The sequence below is a fragment of the Ptychodera flava genome, chromosome 22, assembly GCF_041260155.1.
Source record: "Ptychodera flava strain L36383 chromosome 22, AS_Pfla_20210202, whole genome shotgun sequence".
Classification (NCBI taxonomy): Eukaryota; Metazoa; Hemichordata; class Enteropneusta; family Ptychoderidae; genus Ptychodera; species Ptychodera flava.
Window position 1 is genome coordinate 35871889 of NC_091949.1, and position 15575 is coordinate 35887463.

Below are 15575 nucleotides of genomic sequence, written 5' to 3' on the forward strand. Positions count from 1 at the left end.
TCTGGCGGTTCGCCTGCAATGAGTCGAGAGCCTGTGGGCAAAACCACTGGTTGCAACGCGGTTCCTCCACCGAAAACAATCGGTTTTTTTCACCCAAAATCGTGATCGATCTCCTATTTTGAGCACGCTCAATTTGTCTAGATGCACGATGAGCTAAGCTGTGCTTTTGAACTTACACAAAGCCCACTTTCATCTCTCTATGCGATGGGACCATATCCGTATCAGATGCGCCATATAATAACTCGGTCTTTCACGATAAGCCTCCCACGCACGGTGCACAATAGACAAAACTGCTGATTGCAGCGCGCAGTTTCTTTTCCAAAAACAGCCAATTTTTAATTTCAAATCTTGATCGATCCTAGTTTTCGAGCACGCTCATCTTGTTTAGATACACAATGTGCTAAGTTGCGTTGTTAGACTTTTGCAAAGTTCGCATTTCTTTCTCTGTGCGAGGGGACCATTTCGCGTCCGCCATTTTGAATCTTGTTCGATAGCGAGAAACACTCCTGCTCCGCAGAGCTAGGTTTAGAATGGGATGTTGAATTGTGAAATAGGATTTGGAATGGCATGATGTGTTGTCAAATGAAATTCGGAAGAGCATGTTGAGTTGTAAATTATATTTGGAATGGCATGTTGTGTTGTGAAATAGCATGTTGAATTGTAAAATAGGATTCGGAATGGCATGTTGTGTTGTAAAATCAAAGTAGTAATTTTTGCATGGATTGGACACCATAGACTTGACATTCATAATTACGAAATGCCATGATGAGGTACAAAATGCGAATATTTGGACATGCGGACTTGACATTCTTACATGAAGAATGCGAGAATTTGCTATGGAGACATTCAATGCGAAATTACATTTGATCATGCGCAATGAAGACCCGCGATGCAACATGCGGACATGCCATTATGCGATGCAAAATGCAGACATGCCATTATGCGATGCAAAATGCAGACATGCCATTCTGCGATGCGAAATGCGGACATGCCATTATGCGATGCAGAATGCCGACATGAGGAGTAGAAGCTTTGAATTAGGCTACCTTTTCCAGCAAACTAGGGGGTCACCTTATATCCACAATGCACCGGTGTATTTGCAAATATGGTTCGCCTCGAATAAGAGTTGTGGATTTATATGTACGATCCTACGGTCCCTTGAGCTCTATGAAGGGTCTATGGTATTACGAACGCGCTCGAGCATCAGAGAAGTGCTTGTATGCCCTTCTGTGGTAAGCTAGCAAGGACACCAGATACTCAGAGTATACATATATGCCTCCATGTCAAAATCACGCAATCCGTTGAACTCTGATTTTATAAATCGCCATGTACGCTCGAGCATTCAATCTCTACTTCTCGATCTCAATTCATAACGCATGGATGATCAGTTTCACGATTTCTTCCAAAGAAAATGTGTGAATGTCCATCGTCTTCTTTCTAACTTAAATGCTTTTGGACTAATCGACGACGATGTTGTCAGCCCTGTTCAGCTTGCCATTGACGCCATTGATGTTCTGGCTAGCTCTGTGATGATGGTTTTGAAGCCTGAGTACGATTGTTGAAACCAGCAAATTCCCGAGGACGGCCCTTGTTCAGCATTACTGAGGATCAAGTACCAACTGTGTAATCAAAATGTTTTGAGGGCTGCACGTGACATTTGATGGCATATGTGTGTGTTTGCAGGAAAACTGAAACATGATACGTACCTGTTGTGTACACTGCGAATAAAGTATTAATTGATGTGCAAGTGACAGCACTCTGTCTTATCCATGCATAGTATTTTTGCTATATATTTTACAAAGGGTGGATAGCCACAGTTATTAAGACTTGGAAGAACAGTACCACGCAATTTACAATAACAATAAATATATGCATTTATTAACAATCGCTTAAACTTCAATTTTCACAATACTCATAGTATGAGAACAGATGGCATTTGTGACTCTACCTCAGTGTAGATCTATAAACATAGTCTTTCATGTATCATTGTGTAGCAAATAACAAACATGACTACATGAAGTCATACTGTACTGTTCAAATGGGAGAAAAAAATTTGACCAGTACAATAGATGGTTAAATGTCAAGTATTTCTTTTATATTTTAAAATTGAGTGCTGTGTCATGGTATCAAAATTATGACAGTTAAAATCACACACTTTATATGCAGTAAATTTGGCTTGTGTGTACTTATAAAATTGTACAAAGTGTGGTATTGTCTTTCTTTAGATATAGTAAGTGGTTAGTCTCACTTTCCCAGACTTTGTTTGCTGCACTGATATCGAACTCCAAATTTAATCTTTAAAAATCTTTGTCCCAGTTGAACTGACTTTCCTCGTGTCATCCTTACTTGAGCACTTTCAAGTTTGCAAAGGCATTTACATCCGTTACATTGTTTGGCAACCAGTTGGGTTTTGCGTTACACCTACCATTACCAGCGAAATCTTAATAACCATGACATGGTGTTCAGAATTCATCTTTAGAAAAACCAAAAAACATTTAAAACTTTGCTCATATTATCATCATTGCAAGCATCTGAAACCATGGCAACTGCCTGGGCCTGCCAACGCAGCTTGCAGCTTTAATTTATTTTTATAAGTTGTAGTATATAATATGAGTATGATGTGTACATTGCCAATAAAACTTTATCTACTGATTTTTTGGCATCTTGGTCTTTTGTCAACAATAAATGCACTAGCAATGGTGATAATCTAATGGCAGCAGCCACAGATTAGCAACTTACAACTTGCTTGCTTTCCTTAGTGCAATAGGCAGTCACACTCATGATGAAACAGCATGAGATTATCACAGGACAAATACATGACACTATGCATGCAGTCATAGCCTGTAGAGGAAACTAGGGTCTATGATACAGTGTCACTGAGTGAAGAGAACAACCTCAACAAGAAAATCTTCAGAAAACCAGTTTTATAAGACCAAGACCCTTTAGGTTGATGGTATAAATCTTCATTGGCAATACATATCATACTCCAAACTATCAAAATAAACAACAACAACAAGAAACTTGTGGTGGGACCCAGCCACCCCCAACCCTGGTGGCAGTATTGGCCACACTTATACCCAGTGATATGGACTTAATAAGTTTGACATGTGTGGTAATTTTAAACCAGGCTTAACATATTCAAGGGGAAAACCTCATCAGTCTTGTTCTGCAAGCATAGGAAGCACAGAGTATGTAATGCCATAAACTGTCAATCACTAAAAACCTAGCAACATGTGTGAATTTGTAGATGTTTGCAATGTCTTTGTACCAGATATGGTTCAAATATATGTTTGCTCTTTAACACAAAATGCTAAGAATAGGGATAGTATAAAGTGTATGATTTACTAGACTTATCACAAGGCCCGAGTAATTACATTCTTGGATTTGCATTCACACATGCACAGGTTTTTTGGAGGTTTCATGAACAAAGGACACTGTATTTGAACACCAGTAGGACTTTACCGTTTAGCTTTTTGCCTACAAATCTATGAATTTTAGCTACTACTCTGTGAATATGAGACAAGGTAACTTATATTGTAGGTACAGTATCTGTCGTAGTTATATTGGTATGCTTCTCTGTCTGTCCATCAACTGTGAAAGTTGAAAAGTGCTGTATTTATTACTCTGATAGTTGCTGTGAAGGTATGTAAGGGGATTGGGACAGATTATTATTTGTGTATTAGCATTTGAGATATGCTAATGAGCTGTACAAACTGCAAAAATGGTAAATTTAAAGAGACATTGTTCAAAACCTGCTCAAATAGCCTCGACATTTAGTGTATATAACCTCAGGGGTGATTTGAGGCAGATTTGCTCAAATTGCAATGAAACTACAAATGTTTTAAATTTTTAGGCAATTTTCTCCATTCTCAAAATTCACTTTCTTAGGAATCACCTGTGTGATTAATTTAAATTTTTATGCACCTCAAAGGAGATTACTTTAGTTCAACTGATCATGACAAAATCAGGAAGATTGTATTTTTGAACAATTTTTGGGCAAAAATCTCCCAGACACCACTCTTTCAATAAGTTTAACATTTAGTATACAGAGTACTGGGGATGACCATGGGTTTATTTGTGAATATTGTGGCAAAAATATCAGTAGTGTGTTTTTAGGGCAAATTTTTGCTAGTTTAGGTTAAAATCATGATCGTTTGTTATCAATGGTGGTGAAAAATATCAATGGTTTTATTTTTTTACATTTTGTCATTTGTGCTAGTGTTGACAAGATTCTCAATGCAAGGCTGCTGAACTCAGACTATTCAGAGTTAATGATATATAACTTGTGCTGTGTCTAAAAGTGACGCTTGTAAGTGTTAGTGTCAGTGCTATTATCATTTGATGAATTATGACAATGTAATATTTTGAAATCCTCCACTTTATTAACTCAACAATTATTCCATTACATGAAGATGCAAAAGGCAATACACTTGTAGGTTAAAGCCAAACAAGGAAGACTTTTATCTTTACCGAAAAAGAAGAAACGAAACGTTTTTCTGTATTGCTCTTACTAATATAGTGAAAGTATCACATAATACCTGAACTAAATGATGCTTCTCTTCATGTAAAAACATAAAGAAAGACTGCTTGGGATAAATTGCAGTGTAAAAATTACAGACTTGTTACACTTTGTAAATGCAATGAAGTGAAACAAGCAAGAAAAAAAACAGTCGAATGTTGTTGCATTACTCGTTCATTCTATGCAAAATGATATTAAGCGCAATATATTCAGAAAAAACAGGTGTACATACTCAGTTTTCCTTTCATGTAAAAGGAACGGCTGAAGTGAGAGTGGCAGTGTTCATGTAAACACTATGTCACAGAAAATGCATAAACTCTAAAATTCTTAAAACCTTAACTGAACAGGAATATTTCTTGATAATAATCATGCCATAAATGACGCAAAAAGAGCATAACATCAAAAATTCAAATATGACTGACCACTTTGATATTTTGTACAATCTAAGCTGGTAAAAGTGGTATCTGTGAAAGAAATGTTTACTGTAAGCATGGTGTGATTAAAGAGTAAAGTATATGTTCAACTATATATATGGTTTTACTCTTGAACATATGATAATAGAATACTGTCATGAATACATTAGCTAATCAATGAAAATCACACATAATAATACAAGGAAGGTATTGATTGCCTTCTGTGAGTTTCCTAATTTCATTGCTTTTGTGAATTTTGACTGTCTTTTGAGAAGATATAAGAACATTTTACAAGCATTTTAAAGTAATCCTATTGTAGATGGTAGAGGGAGAAATGTTAATCCTTCAGGAGTCATTTTTCTGTACTACCAAATCTGACATAGCAATGATAGATGACATTTTCCTGCAAATGAGAAATGCATATGGCACAAGATATAAATTGTACTTCACTGAACAATTTGACAGACACAAGAAAAATACCGTCAAGGACAGTGTGGTCATATTTGGTTTGAATTGGTCTATCAAGAAATATACATACTGAGTTGTATGCCTGATTTACACAACACTGTTTATTAAACCATACAGAATCTGATCATCTGTTATTGAGAATACGGCCAGTTTTCAATCGGATTCGAACCCACAACATACGGCATCAGTCGCCCAACTGAGAGGCCACAGTGAGATATCACATCAAAAGACACACATACACACACATATATATAATACATATACAAACATACATTAATACACAAGCATACATGCATACATACATACGGTAGATAAACATACAGAGATACACAGACATCAGAATGAATACAACAGTAACTCCCTTGCATAATTTTCACAGCAGTGACAGTTGAGCCATGACATTCAATAGGCCATTTTAAGGCTACAAAATCAGACAAACACAGGAACAAGTCATTGTTGATGACACAGTCCCCACGTGTTAATGGGTTCTTTGATTACAAGTCCTTGGAGAGGAAAGAGTCCTGTTCATTAATTAGATCTGTGATTAAACAGGAGTTCCATGGTAGTGAAAACGTAAAACAAATGTGGACAGCCACCCTAATTACATAGGGTCATTAAATAAGTCTATTAGTAATTAATCAGCAGGATGTTGCCAAACATTTTTGCATTCTATTGTAACACTGACAGATTATCACGTGTACCACATTTCATAAACTATACTGCCAAGTGTCAATGAATTGTATTACACCACTGTGAGATCAACATCTTTACAGTTTCATCAAATTTGAAAATTTGATGGAGTGTTTCTGGACATATCATACTAATTAGGAAAGTTCATTACATAAGTAAATTAAATATTAATTAACATAACACTACATAGTGTCTTTATTCAATGTTGAAGCAATGTGAGCTCAACATCTGTATCAAGTGTCATGAAATTTGATAGACAATTTCTCACTATATCAGCCTAATTACGAAAATTTATTCCATATGCAAATAATTTACATGATACTTCTACATATCTACATATCTGCGCCCAGGTGGATATGTCTGCTGGTGGATTTTAGTCCCCGAGCATATCAGTAGCCTGGTTATCAATAATCTATTCGTGAAATTAAGTACTATAAGGAAGACCGGTTTGGGTCGAGACCGGAAAAACAAAACTACCTCTGATGGATTGTATAGGGCAAACAATTCATCAGTTGGACTGAGCCCTAGGCTAAATCTACATGATATTCTTACGGAAAATATGGAATGTAATTGTTCTGTGTCACAGTGTCTGACTAGAAATTGCAAGACATGTGATATTCTGATCACTGCCACTGTGACACGGAGTAATCTGTCCAAAAAGTCGTACCACACAAAGGCATTTGAGTCCCTTTCATGCCAATCTAAGAACATCATTTATGGCATAGAGTGCACTTTGTGTGGTCTTATATATGTCGGAGAGACCGGGGAAAAACTTTCTAAGAGGATGTGTGGGCATAGGTCAGGCATTAACAACAATCTGCCAACCTGCCTTTACACTCACTTCAATGGTCCTCTTCACTCAGTATTGAACATGAAAGTAAGAATATTAGAAAAAATTACCATCCTTCTAATAGTTCAATACTGAGTAGGAGTTATCGCAAACAACGTGAACACCACTGGATCACTGAACTTGGCACAGCTATGCCTTATGGCTGTAATGATAACATACTAGGTGTGGGTAACCTATCTAGCCCCAGGGGAAAGACTGTCAATGTCATGGGTTTGTTTAATTCTCACAAGAGAAGACGACGAAGCCATGGCCATCGACACAGCAATAACACCAGTAATCCCCAGTTCAGTGATCTACTACCCATGTTAAATTAACCTTTGGGTGTTCACAAGGTAAGAACTGCATTGTTTGCATGCTCCTTGCAGAAGTTAAGATCACTTCTCCTGACTGTTGAAGTTATGAATATATACGACCCTCTGCTTCCCGAATACCGGTTAATCGCCATTATTATGGATTCAAACCTGTTCGGACAGAAAGCATCAACAGTCAGCAGAGATTGTTTTTCCCCTTGAGGTTTGTTAACAAAGGGATTGACATGATTAACATCAGCAATATCTTACACAACAAGGACGTTATAGACAAAGTACCACCTTATTTTACATTTCAAGACCCTCCTATCGTGTCCTATACCTATTCTAAGACCATAGGTAGGAAATTGTTTAATTACAATAGGGTCTTGAAAGAAATTGACATTAAGAACAATGTTCATGATGGTACTTGTGATTGTATGTCATCTCCCTTTTGTTACAAACCTCACGGTCATATAATAACAGGTGACATGAAGATAGTTACACATCATAAGCTTCGGCAGCTGTTCCAGTTTGGCCCAAAATATCGCGAGCCACCGAAAGTAAACTGGAACTTTAACTTTAAGTTAATCATGGATGCTGCTGAGGCTTATGCTAAAAAGTGGGCTGCCCTCGAAGACGAAGACGTTGGATGTCTTTCGGACTGGCTTCGCACAGTCCGTGATAAGGTAAAATCTCGCATTTCACGTCTTCGTTCTTCCCATTCTGTCATCAACACTACATCTGCCTTTGATGACCCTTCTGTACGGGAATGTCTAGATGCTTTACACGATAAATATGTTGTTGTGCCTGCAGACAAAGCATCAAACAACATCATTTTTGTCTGCAAGCAATATTACATTCAATGTTTAAAGAACGAACTTCAGATTAACTCAGATGATGAGAGTAGCACAACATACTCTCTTTCAACCTTATCTGAAGAGGAAGTATTGCAGAACTATTCAACAGTTTTGAGTGAGTTTGGCATCAAGTTAGCGCAAGATGACAAGGTATTACCTAATCTATATTGGATTCCTAAGATTCATAAGAATCCTTATAAACAAAGTTTCATAGCTGGTTCCAGTAAGTGTACAACAAAACGCTTGTCACAACTTTTAACCATCATTTTATCAACCATTAAATCTGGTTTGGTACGGTATTGTGACAAAGTTTATGAAACTAGTGGGGTCAATCAAATGTGGATATTGAAGAACTCCAAAGAATTGTTACATATTTTACAAAATAACAAAAACATGTACGATTCAATCCACACATTTGATTTTTCAACGTTGTACACATCCATCCCACATAACAAACTTAAAGACAGGCTATCATCTCTCGTGAAGAAAGCCTTCTTTTACAAGAATGGTAGTCGTAGGTATGAATACATTGCCATCAAGCGCAACTTGGGCTATTTCACCAACAACAGCGATGCCAAACTCAAATACAGTGATGTTGAGGTGATTCAAATGCTATATTTCCTTATTGACAACATATTTATCAAGTTTGCTGGCATGACATTCAGGCAAACCATAGGCATTCCCATGGGCACAAACTGCGCCCCACTTCTTGCAGACTTATTTTTTGTATTCGTATGAAGCAGAGTTCATACAATCACTTCAGAAATCTGGATGTAAGAGGATTGCCAAGCGATTTAACAACACCCACAGATATATCGATGATCTCATCAGTTTAAACAATCCTGGTATATCCAATTATCTACACCACATCTACCCAGATGATTTAGAAATAAAAGAAACAACTGAAAGTGTGGACTCGGCTTCATACCTAGACGTATTGTTTGAAATTAGACAAAATACACTATATACTAAGCTGTATGACAAAAGAGACGATTTCAATTTTGAAATCATAAACGTTCCCTTTTTGTCGAGCAATATACCATCATCTCCAGCTTATGGTGTGTATATTTCACAACTTCTTAGATACAGTAGAGCATGCAATTCATATGAAGACTTTCGAGTTAGACACAGCCTATTAGCTCAAAAGTTAGTGAGGCAAGGGTTCTCAGAAAGTAGATTAGTGAAATCATTTAAGAAGTTCTACGGTAGATACGGAGATGTTGTATCAAAATATGACCTGTCTGTTACTCAAATGATGAGTGACAGCATACAAAATTTTGACTCACAAAAGTAATTTGGTGAATTCACCAAATAACAATGGATTTGTCGCTTTGGGTCAATCTTGACGGGTGCGGCTAGCTGGCAGGGAACGCTTAACCATTCCGGACACCTGGTACCACCACTATTTTGTGGTTCAAGATGACCCCATTGCCTTTGTCATTTTCAATATGTTCCTTGGACCTGGTAACTTTCTTAGTTACCTTGAACGATAACGATTATTGGACCTGATTTGATGTCTATTGCATGACATAACCCTACCGGAAGATCGACATCTGTAACACACGAATTTGATACAGCATTTCTAGACATATCATACTACCGTAATTATGAAAGTTAATTAATTATGCAACATAGCAATCAATTGACTTGATAATGCTTAATGTCTTCTCACAGTATTACAGTACTGAAAGATCAACATCTATATCATGTTTCATCAAATTTGATGCAGTATTTCTGGACAAAACCCCCTAATTAGGAAAGTTCATTAAATATGCAAAATAGCAATTAATTTGAATGACACCACTAAGTGTCTTTGCAAACTTATATGACACTGTGTGCTAAAGATCTATACAAAGTTTCATCAAATTTGCTGCAGTATTTCTATACATATCACCCTAATTACAAAAGTTCATCAAATATGCAAATTAGCAATTAATTGATGCAATACTGACTGTGTGCTATCAGAGCTCTGTGTGACAAACATCTTCACAAAGTTTCATCAAATTTAGTGCAGTCGCTTTAGAAATAGAGCTCTTTTTCAAAAAGTCATTGTCAATGACATAGTCCCCGCTTTCTCAATAAAATGACCGTCACACGGCCATATTTGGTCAGATCGCAAAACAATTTGATGTGCATATGCCTGACATAAGGAGTAACCCTTGTACCAAGTTTGAATGAAATCGCTCCAGACGTCTCTGAGATATCTCCATGAACGGACGCACGCATGCACACGACCAAAACTATAAGTCCCCCTGGACAGTATCCGTGGGGATATAACACAGAATCTTTCCCCACAATATAGCCTCATTCTTCAGAAGTGACATGAAACAAAAGTTCAGCATTTAAGTTGGCAACAATGTAACTAAACGTGAAAAAATAGAGTGCAAATGCATGTGTTACATGTAATTGCAAGACTTATTGGTGTCATATCAGTTTTAATCCATGTGCCATTGCTTTACTAACAAGTTCAAAAAGTTCCTGACTTATAACTGATTGTTTTAGTACTTGTAACAGATGTTCCATTTTTCCCTCATACAAAGGTTCCTCTGTGTTTCTTGTCAGTGTTTGAAATGTCAGGTGGAAGAACTCTCTAGATGGATCCCAAACATCCACTGCAACCTCTTCCTTAATACCAGAAATTAATGTTACAGATGGATGAATGAAAAGATCAACTTTCTTCTCATAAATGCCAAACATTTGTTGAAATGGTGACTTGGTATCTCGGATGTAGTATATCTTTGGTGGTCTAGCATGCACATTGATAGTTGTTTTCCTCCATTTTTCAAGTGTTTCCAAGGGTGTCATAGCACAAGGTGTGTGTTTTGCAGTGTCTGAAGAAAAAAAAGACAAGTAACTTTGATTACATAACATTTGCATGATCTAAACAATTCCTACTGATCGTGATCGTAAAATGACTGTCCTGAGTGACAAGTAATCGTTGATGACACAGCCCCGGTTGTTAATGGCTACTTCAATTACATGATAACATTTCATGGTTTGTCACAATTTGGACATACTTACCAAGGTGACAAGTAATCGTTGATGACACAGCCCCGGTTGTTAAAGGCTACTTCAATTACATGAAGTAGACATTAAGTTGGCAACAATGTAACTAAACGTGAAAAAATAGAGTGCAAATGCATGTGTTACATGTAATGCAACAAATGTTTGGCATTTATGTTACTGTGAACATTCATACCAACTTTCAACTGAAGTGGACAAGCAATTTCAGATAAAATGGGGGTTTTTTTTACCAAAAATGGGGAAATTTGCCTAAAAAATACAAATTATAAGACTCACAACTAAGGTTACCCTTAGGTACATGCATACAAAGTTTTAGGCAAATCTTGCCAGTAGTTACGGAGCTTCAGCACTTTGCAGGATTTTACTTTTTTTTTGACTCATTTGCAAAATTTTTGACATTGACATTTTGATATTTTACCAAATTCAAATCTCCACCCCAGGGCCCACCTGTACACAGAAGAATAAGATGGCAGGTGCTGTGGTTTTGAGGTTTTGATACATGTATACATACATACATACATACATACATACATACATACATACATACATACATACATACATACAAACATACGTACATACATACACACAGACAGACTTACAGACATGCATGTTCCTCTGAGTCTAAATTTGCAGTAAGGTCGTTCTTTTACCACCTCTCCGTGAATTTGAACTGCTTGTAAAACTTGGCAACCAGTCTGTGTGTGTGTCACCATTGAAACTGATAGCTGCTGTAAAGGTATAAACATACTACATAGTAAATTAGTTTACAGACATCTTGCTGCGTCACCTGCTGTTTAAGTCTGTCTGATGTTGGCGCAAAGTTGTAAACGTTGACCCCTAAAAGGGTAAATTTGAGAGCAAACTGACAAACCTAATTAGGTACTGTATAAATATCCAGCTGTATCTCATCGTCAAAATCATTGGTACCGTTACTGTAAAAGAAAGTGGAGTAAGGATCATTTAACTTCATTTGCCTGATGATTGAAGGATGCATGGACCTTAAGTAATAATCTTTACGGCCCTGATATGAGTTTTGCAGGCCAAGGTCGTACGGTGGAAGGGCCCGAGTGTGAGGGCCCATATGCCATGTGACTATGGTCCGCAAAACTTGTATCTGGGCCGTAAAGGTTTTATCATATACCGTATGGAATGATAAATATGTACTTAACATAATATTAAGATTTGTTCTAAGATAAATATTTGTGCGATATCAAATATTCATTGCCATTTGTGTCAATTTTTCAGAAAAGCAATGGCCTCTTCACATAGCCGATTTACTTACATAATGACGTCATTTGTTTACCTGTAGAAGTCTAGAACACGCAAAGCTTCATACATGAGCAACAGAGATCCAATTTGTAATCAAGGTGTATTAAAGAAGGACAAATGCGTGATGTAAATTAGTGTCATTTGGCACGCACTTAGGATAGGCCTACGATGGGTTTCACTTGACTTTAGAAATATTAAATGTCACCAGCCCGACTCCACTGTCGCCACTATACAATCTTAGCGAGCAGACGTTTTCCTAATCTCGCTGTGACTTTATGTAGAAATATAACATTCCCCGATAGCAACATGCGTTGTAACAAGTATTGAAGTAGTTCATATAGTTCAATAGTGAACACGATTGCCCATATTTGGACGTGCAGAATTCAACGCGTTCATCCAAATTTGGGCAATGGGCTGTGATACATTAAAAAAATGCATGGATGTGAAGGTGCTTTCTCACGAAGCTTTATATAGGCACGTGAATCTAGGTATATGATAACGGATATTATTACTGTTACGCTGTACTTTGTGTACAGGGAAATGAATCATTTAGCTTACCACTTGTAGGTCCATGGTCTGTTGATGTTGATGCCATGGATGTAGAACCAATCACATCTTGAACTGAATTTGTCGCTTCATCGTGGTTTTCATCTGGAATATAAAATGGGCAAATGTCAATGTTTTTGATGATTATTCTTTATTTTTCAATTCTATGTTGTACAGTATCTTACTGTCTATTTTACTTAGACTAAAAGTCCATTTCAACCCAGTGTCATACTCAGCATAACTTTAGTTGGACACATACAAGAGGCATGAACTGGTAAAGTCTACCACGTAGTCATCTTTGCAAAACTTACATCACATGAGGAGTGTGAAAATAAACTTTCTTTGACATAAATGTCGATGCTGGTAGCTGGTACTGTGAGTGCTGATACTGGGTATATGACTGTTGTGACTGTTTTGAAAGCACTTCGTGACTTTTTTGAGCTAATTTGCATATTTTTAACAATATTAAAAAATACCGCAATTATACGGTGTCGCTCAAATTTGATCAGAATTGGTATATACCAGTTTGGGTACCAAAGATCAACAATAAATGTTGCTTCTATCTGTTCAGTGCAGGATAATTCTACGTTGATGTTATGACAATGATTTCTGCACAGTACAATCAGGAAAACAACAAGAAGTATTTAAATCAGAAAAACAAGAATAACATAAGTAAATAAGGTCTGAAACTTTAGGTACTGGAGGTCAACTTTAGCAACATGCATAGCAGAAACAGCTAGCCCCTCTTAGTTTGAGCATAGACAGTGTTCCCCTTCTACTGTCTATGGTTTGAGCAGGTCTGTTAATATGTAACAGTTCATAAACATTGACAAGAAATGACTCAAGGTCAGTGGAGTTAGCCTGTCTTTAACTGGCATGCCATCACTCCTGCACATTTGCAGAATTTCCCTTTTTCTTACCTCATTTGCACATTTTTGACACTGACGTGTTCATTTGAACAACGTCACATCTCAACCCCTGCATCTACCTGTACACCAAATACTGAGATGGTAGCTTTGGCGGTATGGGAGCCTTTGTGTGTGACGGACATACATCCACACATACATACATACAGACAGACAGACAGACGGCACTGACTCATTATGTAAGCTATTTTTGGTATTTATATACAAAACCAAATATGAGCTAAAAACTAAAAAAGATGTCTGTCATAATCATAGGAAATATCAAGTCTGTAAGTACTACAGTTCCCCAGATATTTGAGTGGACGGACATCCTCACAAACGGACATACATACATACATACATACATACATACATACATACATACATATAGACTGACAATGGATGCCGGACGGATACCCATCCCAATAGCTTCTATAGACTATTAGTCTGTAGTAGCTAAAAATGTGTATGTATATGTTTTGCTTACTTGCCACTTACAGCTGACAAATCATAAAACACTTGATTGGAATCACGATGGTGATGTCTAAGCCTTCTTATTACTTCATCTCTGCCAACATTCCCTGCCAAAATTTCGATTAAAATATCTGCTTTCATGTTAATCTGCAAAAAGATGAGGAAATATATGTCAGTTGTTTTTCACAATCATAACACTACACAAAGAAAATCTTTCTGATTAATCAGTCAAAACATTGTGATAATGTTCTTTGGAAGAGCAACTATTAAAAGAGAAAAACTTTCAATGGCATTCTTTAAAAACCCTTTAGGAATATGATCATCATGTGCCACTGACAAAACAGCATCAAAGTCACCATAGCAAATCTGTATCATGTGTCTTAAAATCTGATGAACCCATTCTGAATATACATCCGTGCAGACTAGAAAGTAAATAAGATAATAATAAACAATTGTCACTTCTACTGTATTGTTGTATAATCAACATCTGTAGTATACCCAATTTTATGTTTTGAGCTTGATGGCAATTTACGTCCAATTCTCAGGTGACTGCGGTAGTTACTGTACTTTACCTAGCGGGAGTAGCGCTGTGGACCGCGTTGCCGTCTCCGAGTGGCGGCGCGGCGTTGTATAACAAAGAGAATGTCGTCGCAAAATTATAAAGACCAGTGACTGTTTTAAATAGAAATAAAACTATGCAATACAATCTGAAATATCGTATAGAAGTAAGGTTAGGGGCACAACACCTGCTCTTCAGCCACTTGGCGACTCGGCCTTGGGTCCAATTGACTTAGGTCCAATCGGCATTGGGTCCGCCGACCGATAGCAAAACACCACCAACAGATTTAAGCTTTGGAAATTGTTTCCAAATTTTTTGGACGTGATTATAGTCGCCATTTTCATCCGTGAAACGGGCCTTTTTTATACCGATTCCGTATCTTTGTAAATTCAACTTCTCCATGGCAATAGGTGCTTGCAACGCATTCCGTTGTCGCTCATCGACCTCCCTTGTACCAGCTCGGAATTCACAACTCGAATATATTGCAAATGGTTGAAAGACAGATGCATTGTGGATATAAGGTGACCCTCTAGCTTGCTGGAAAAGGTAGCATAATTCAAAGCTTCTACTCCTCATGTCGGCATTCTGCATCGCATAATGGCATGTCTGCATTTTGCATCGCACAATGGCATATCGTAATTGCGAAAGGCATGTCGTAATTACAAATGGCATAGCTTAATTTTGGCAGGCATTCAACGCCATACGCCTAAT

General features: G+C 37.3%; 1 long non-coding RNA gene across 1 annotated transcript; it reads right to left on the reverse strand.

The window, feature by feature from the left end:
• Nucleotides 1-9796: 9796 nt before the first annotated feature.
• On the reverse strand, nt 9797-15218 carry LOC139123300 (uncharacterized). The gene is made up of 4 exons (XR_011549639.1): nt 15052-15218; nt 14319-14452; nt 12939-13031; nt 9797-10918 (listed from the first exon to the last, which is right to left on the reverse strand). It is a non-coding gene; the product is annotated as an uncharacterized lncRNA (long non-coding RNA).
• Nucleotides 15219-15575: the final 357 nt, after the last annotated feature.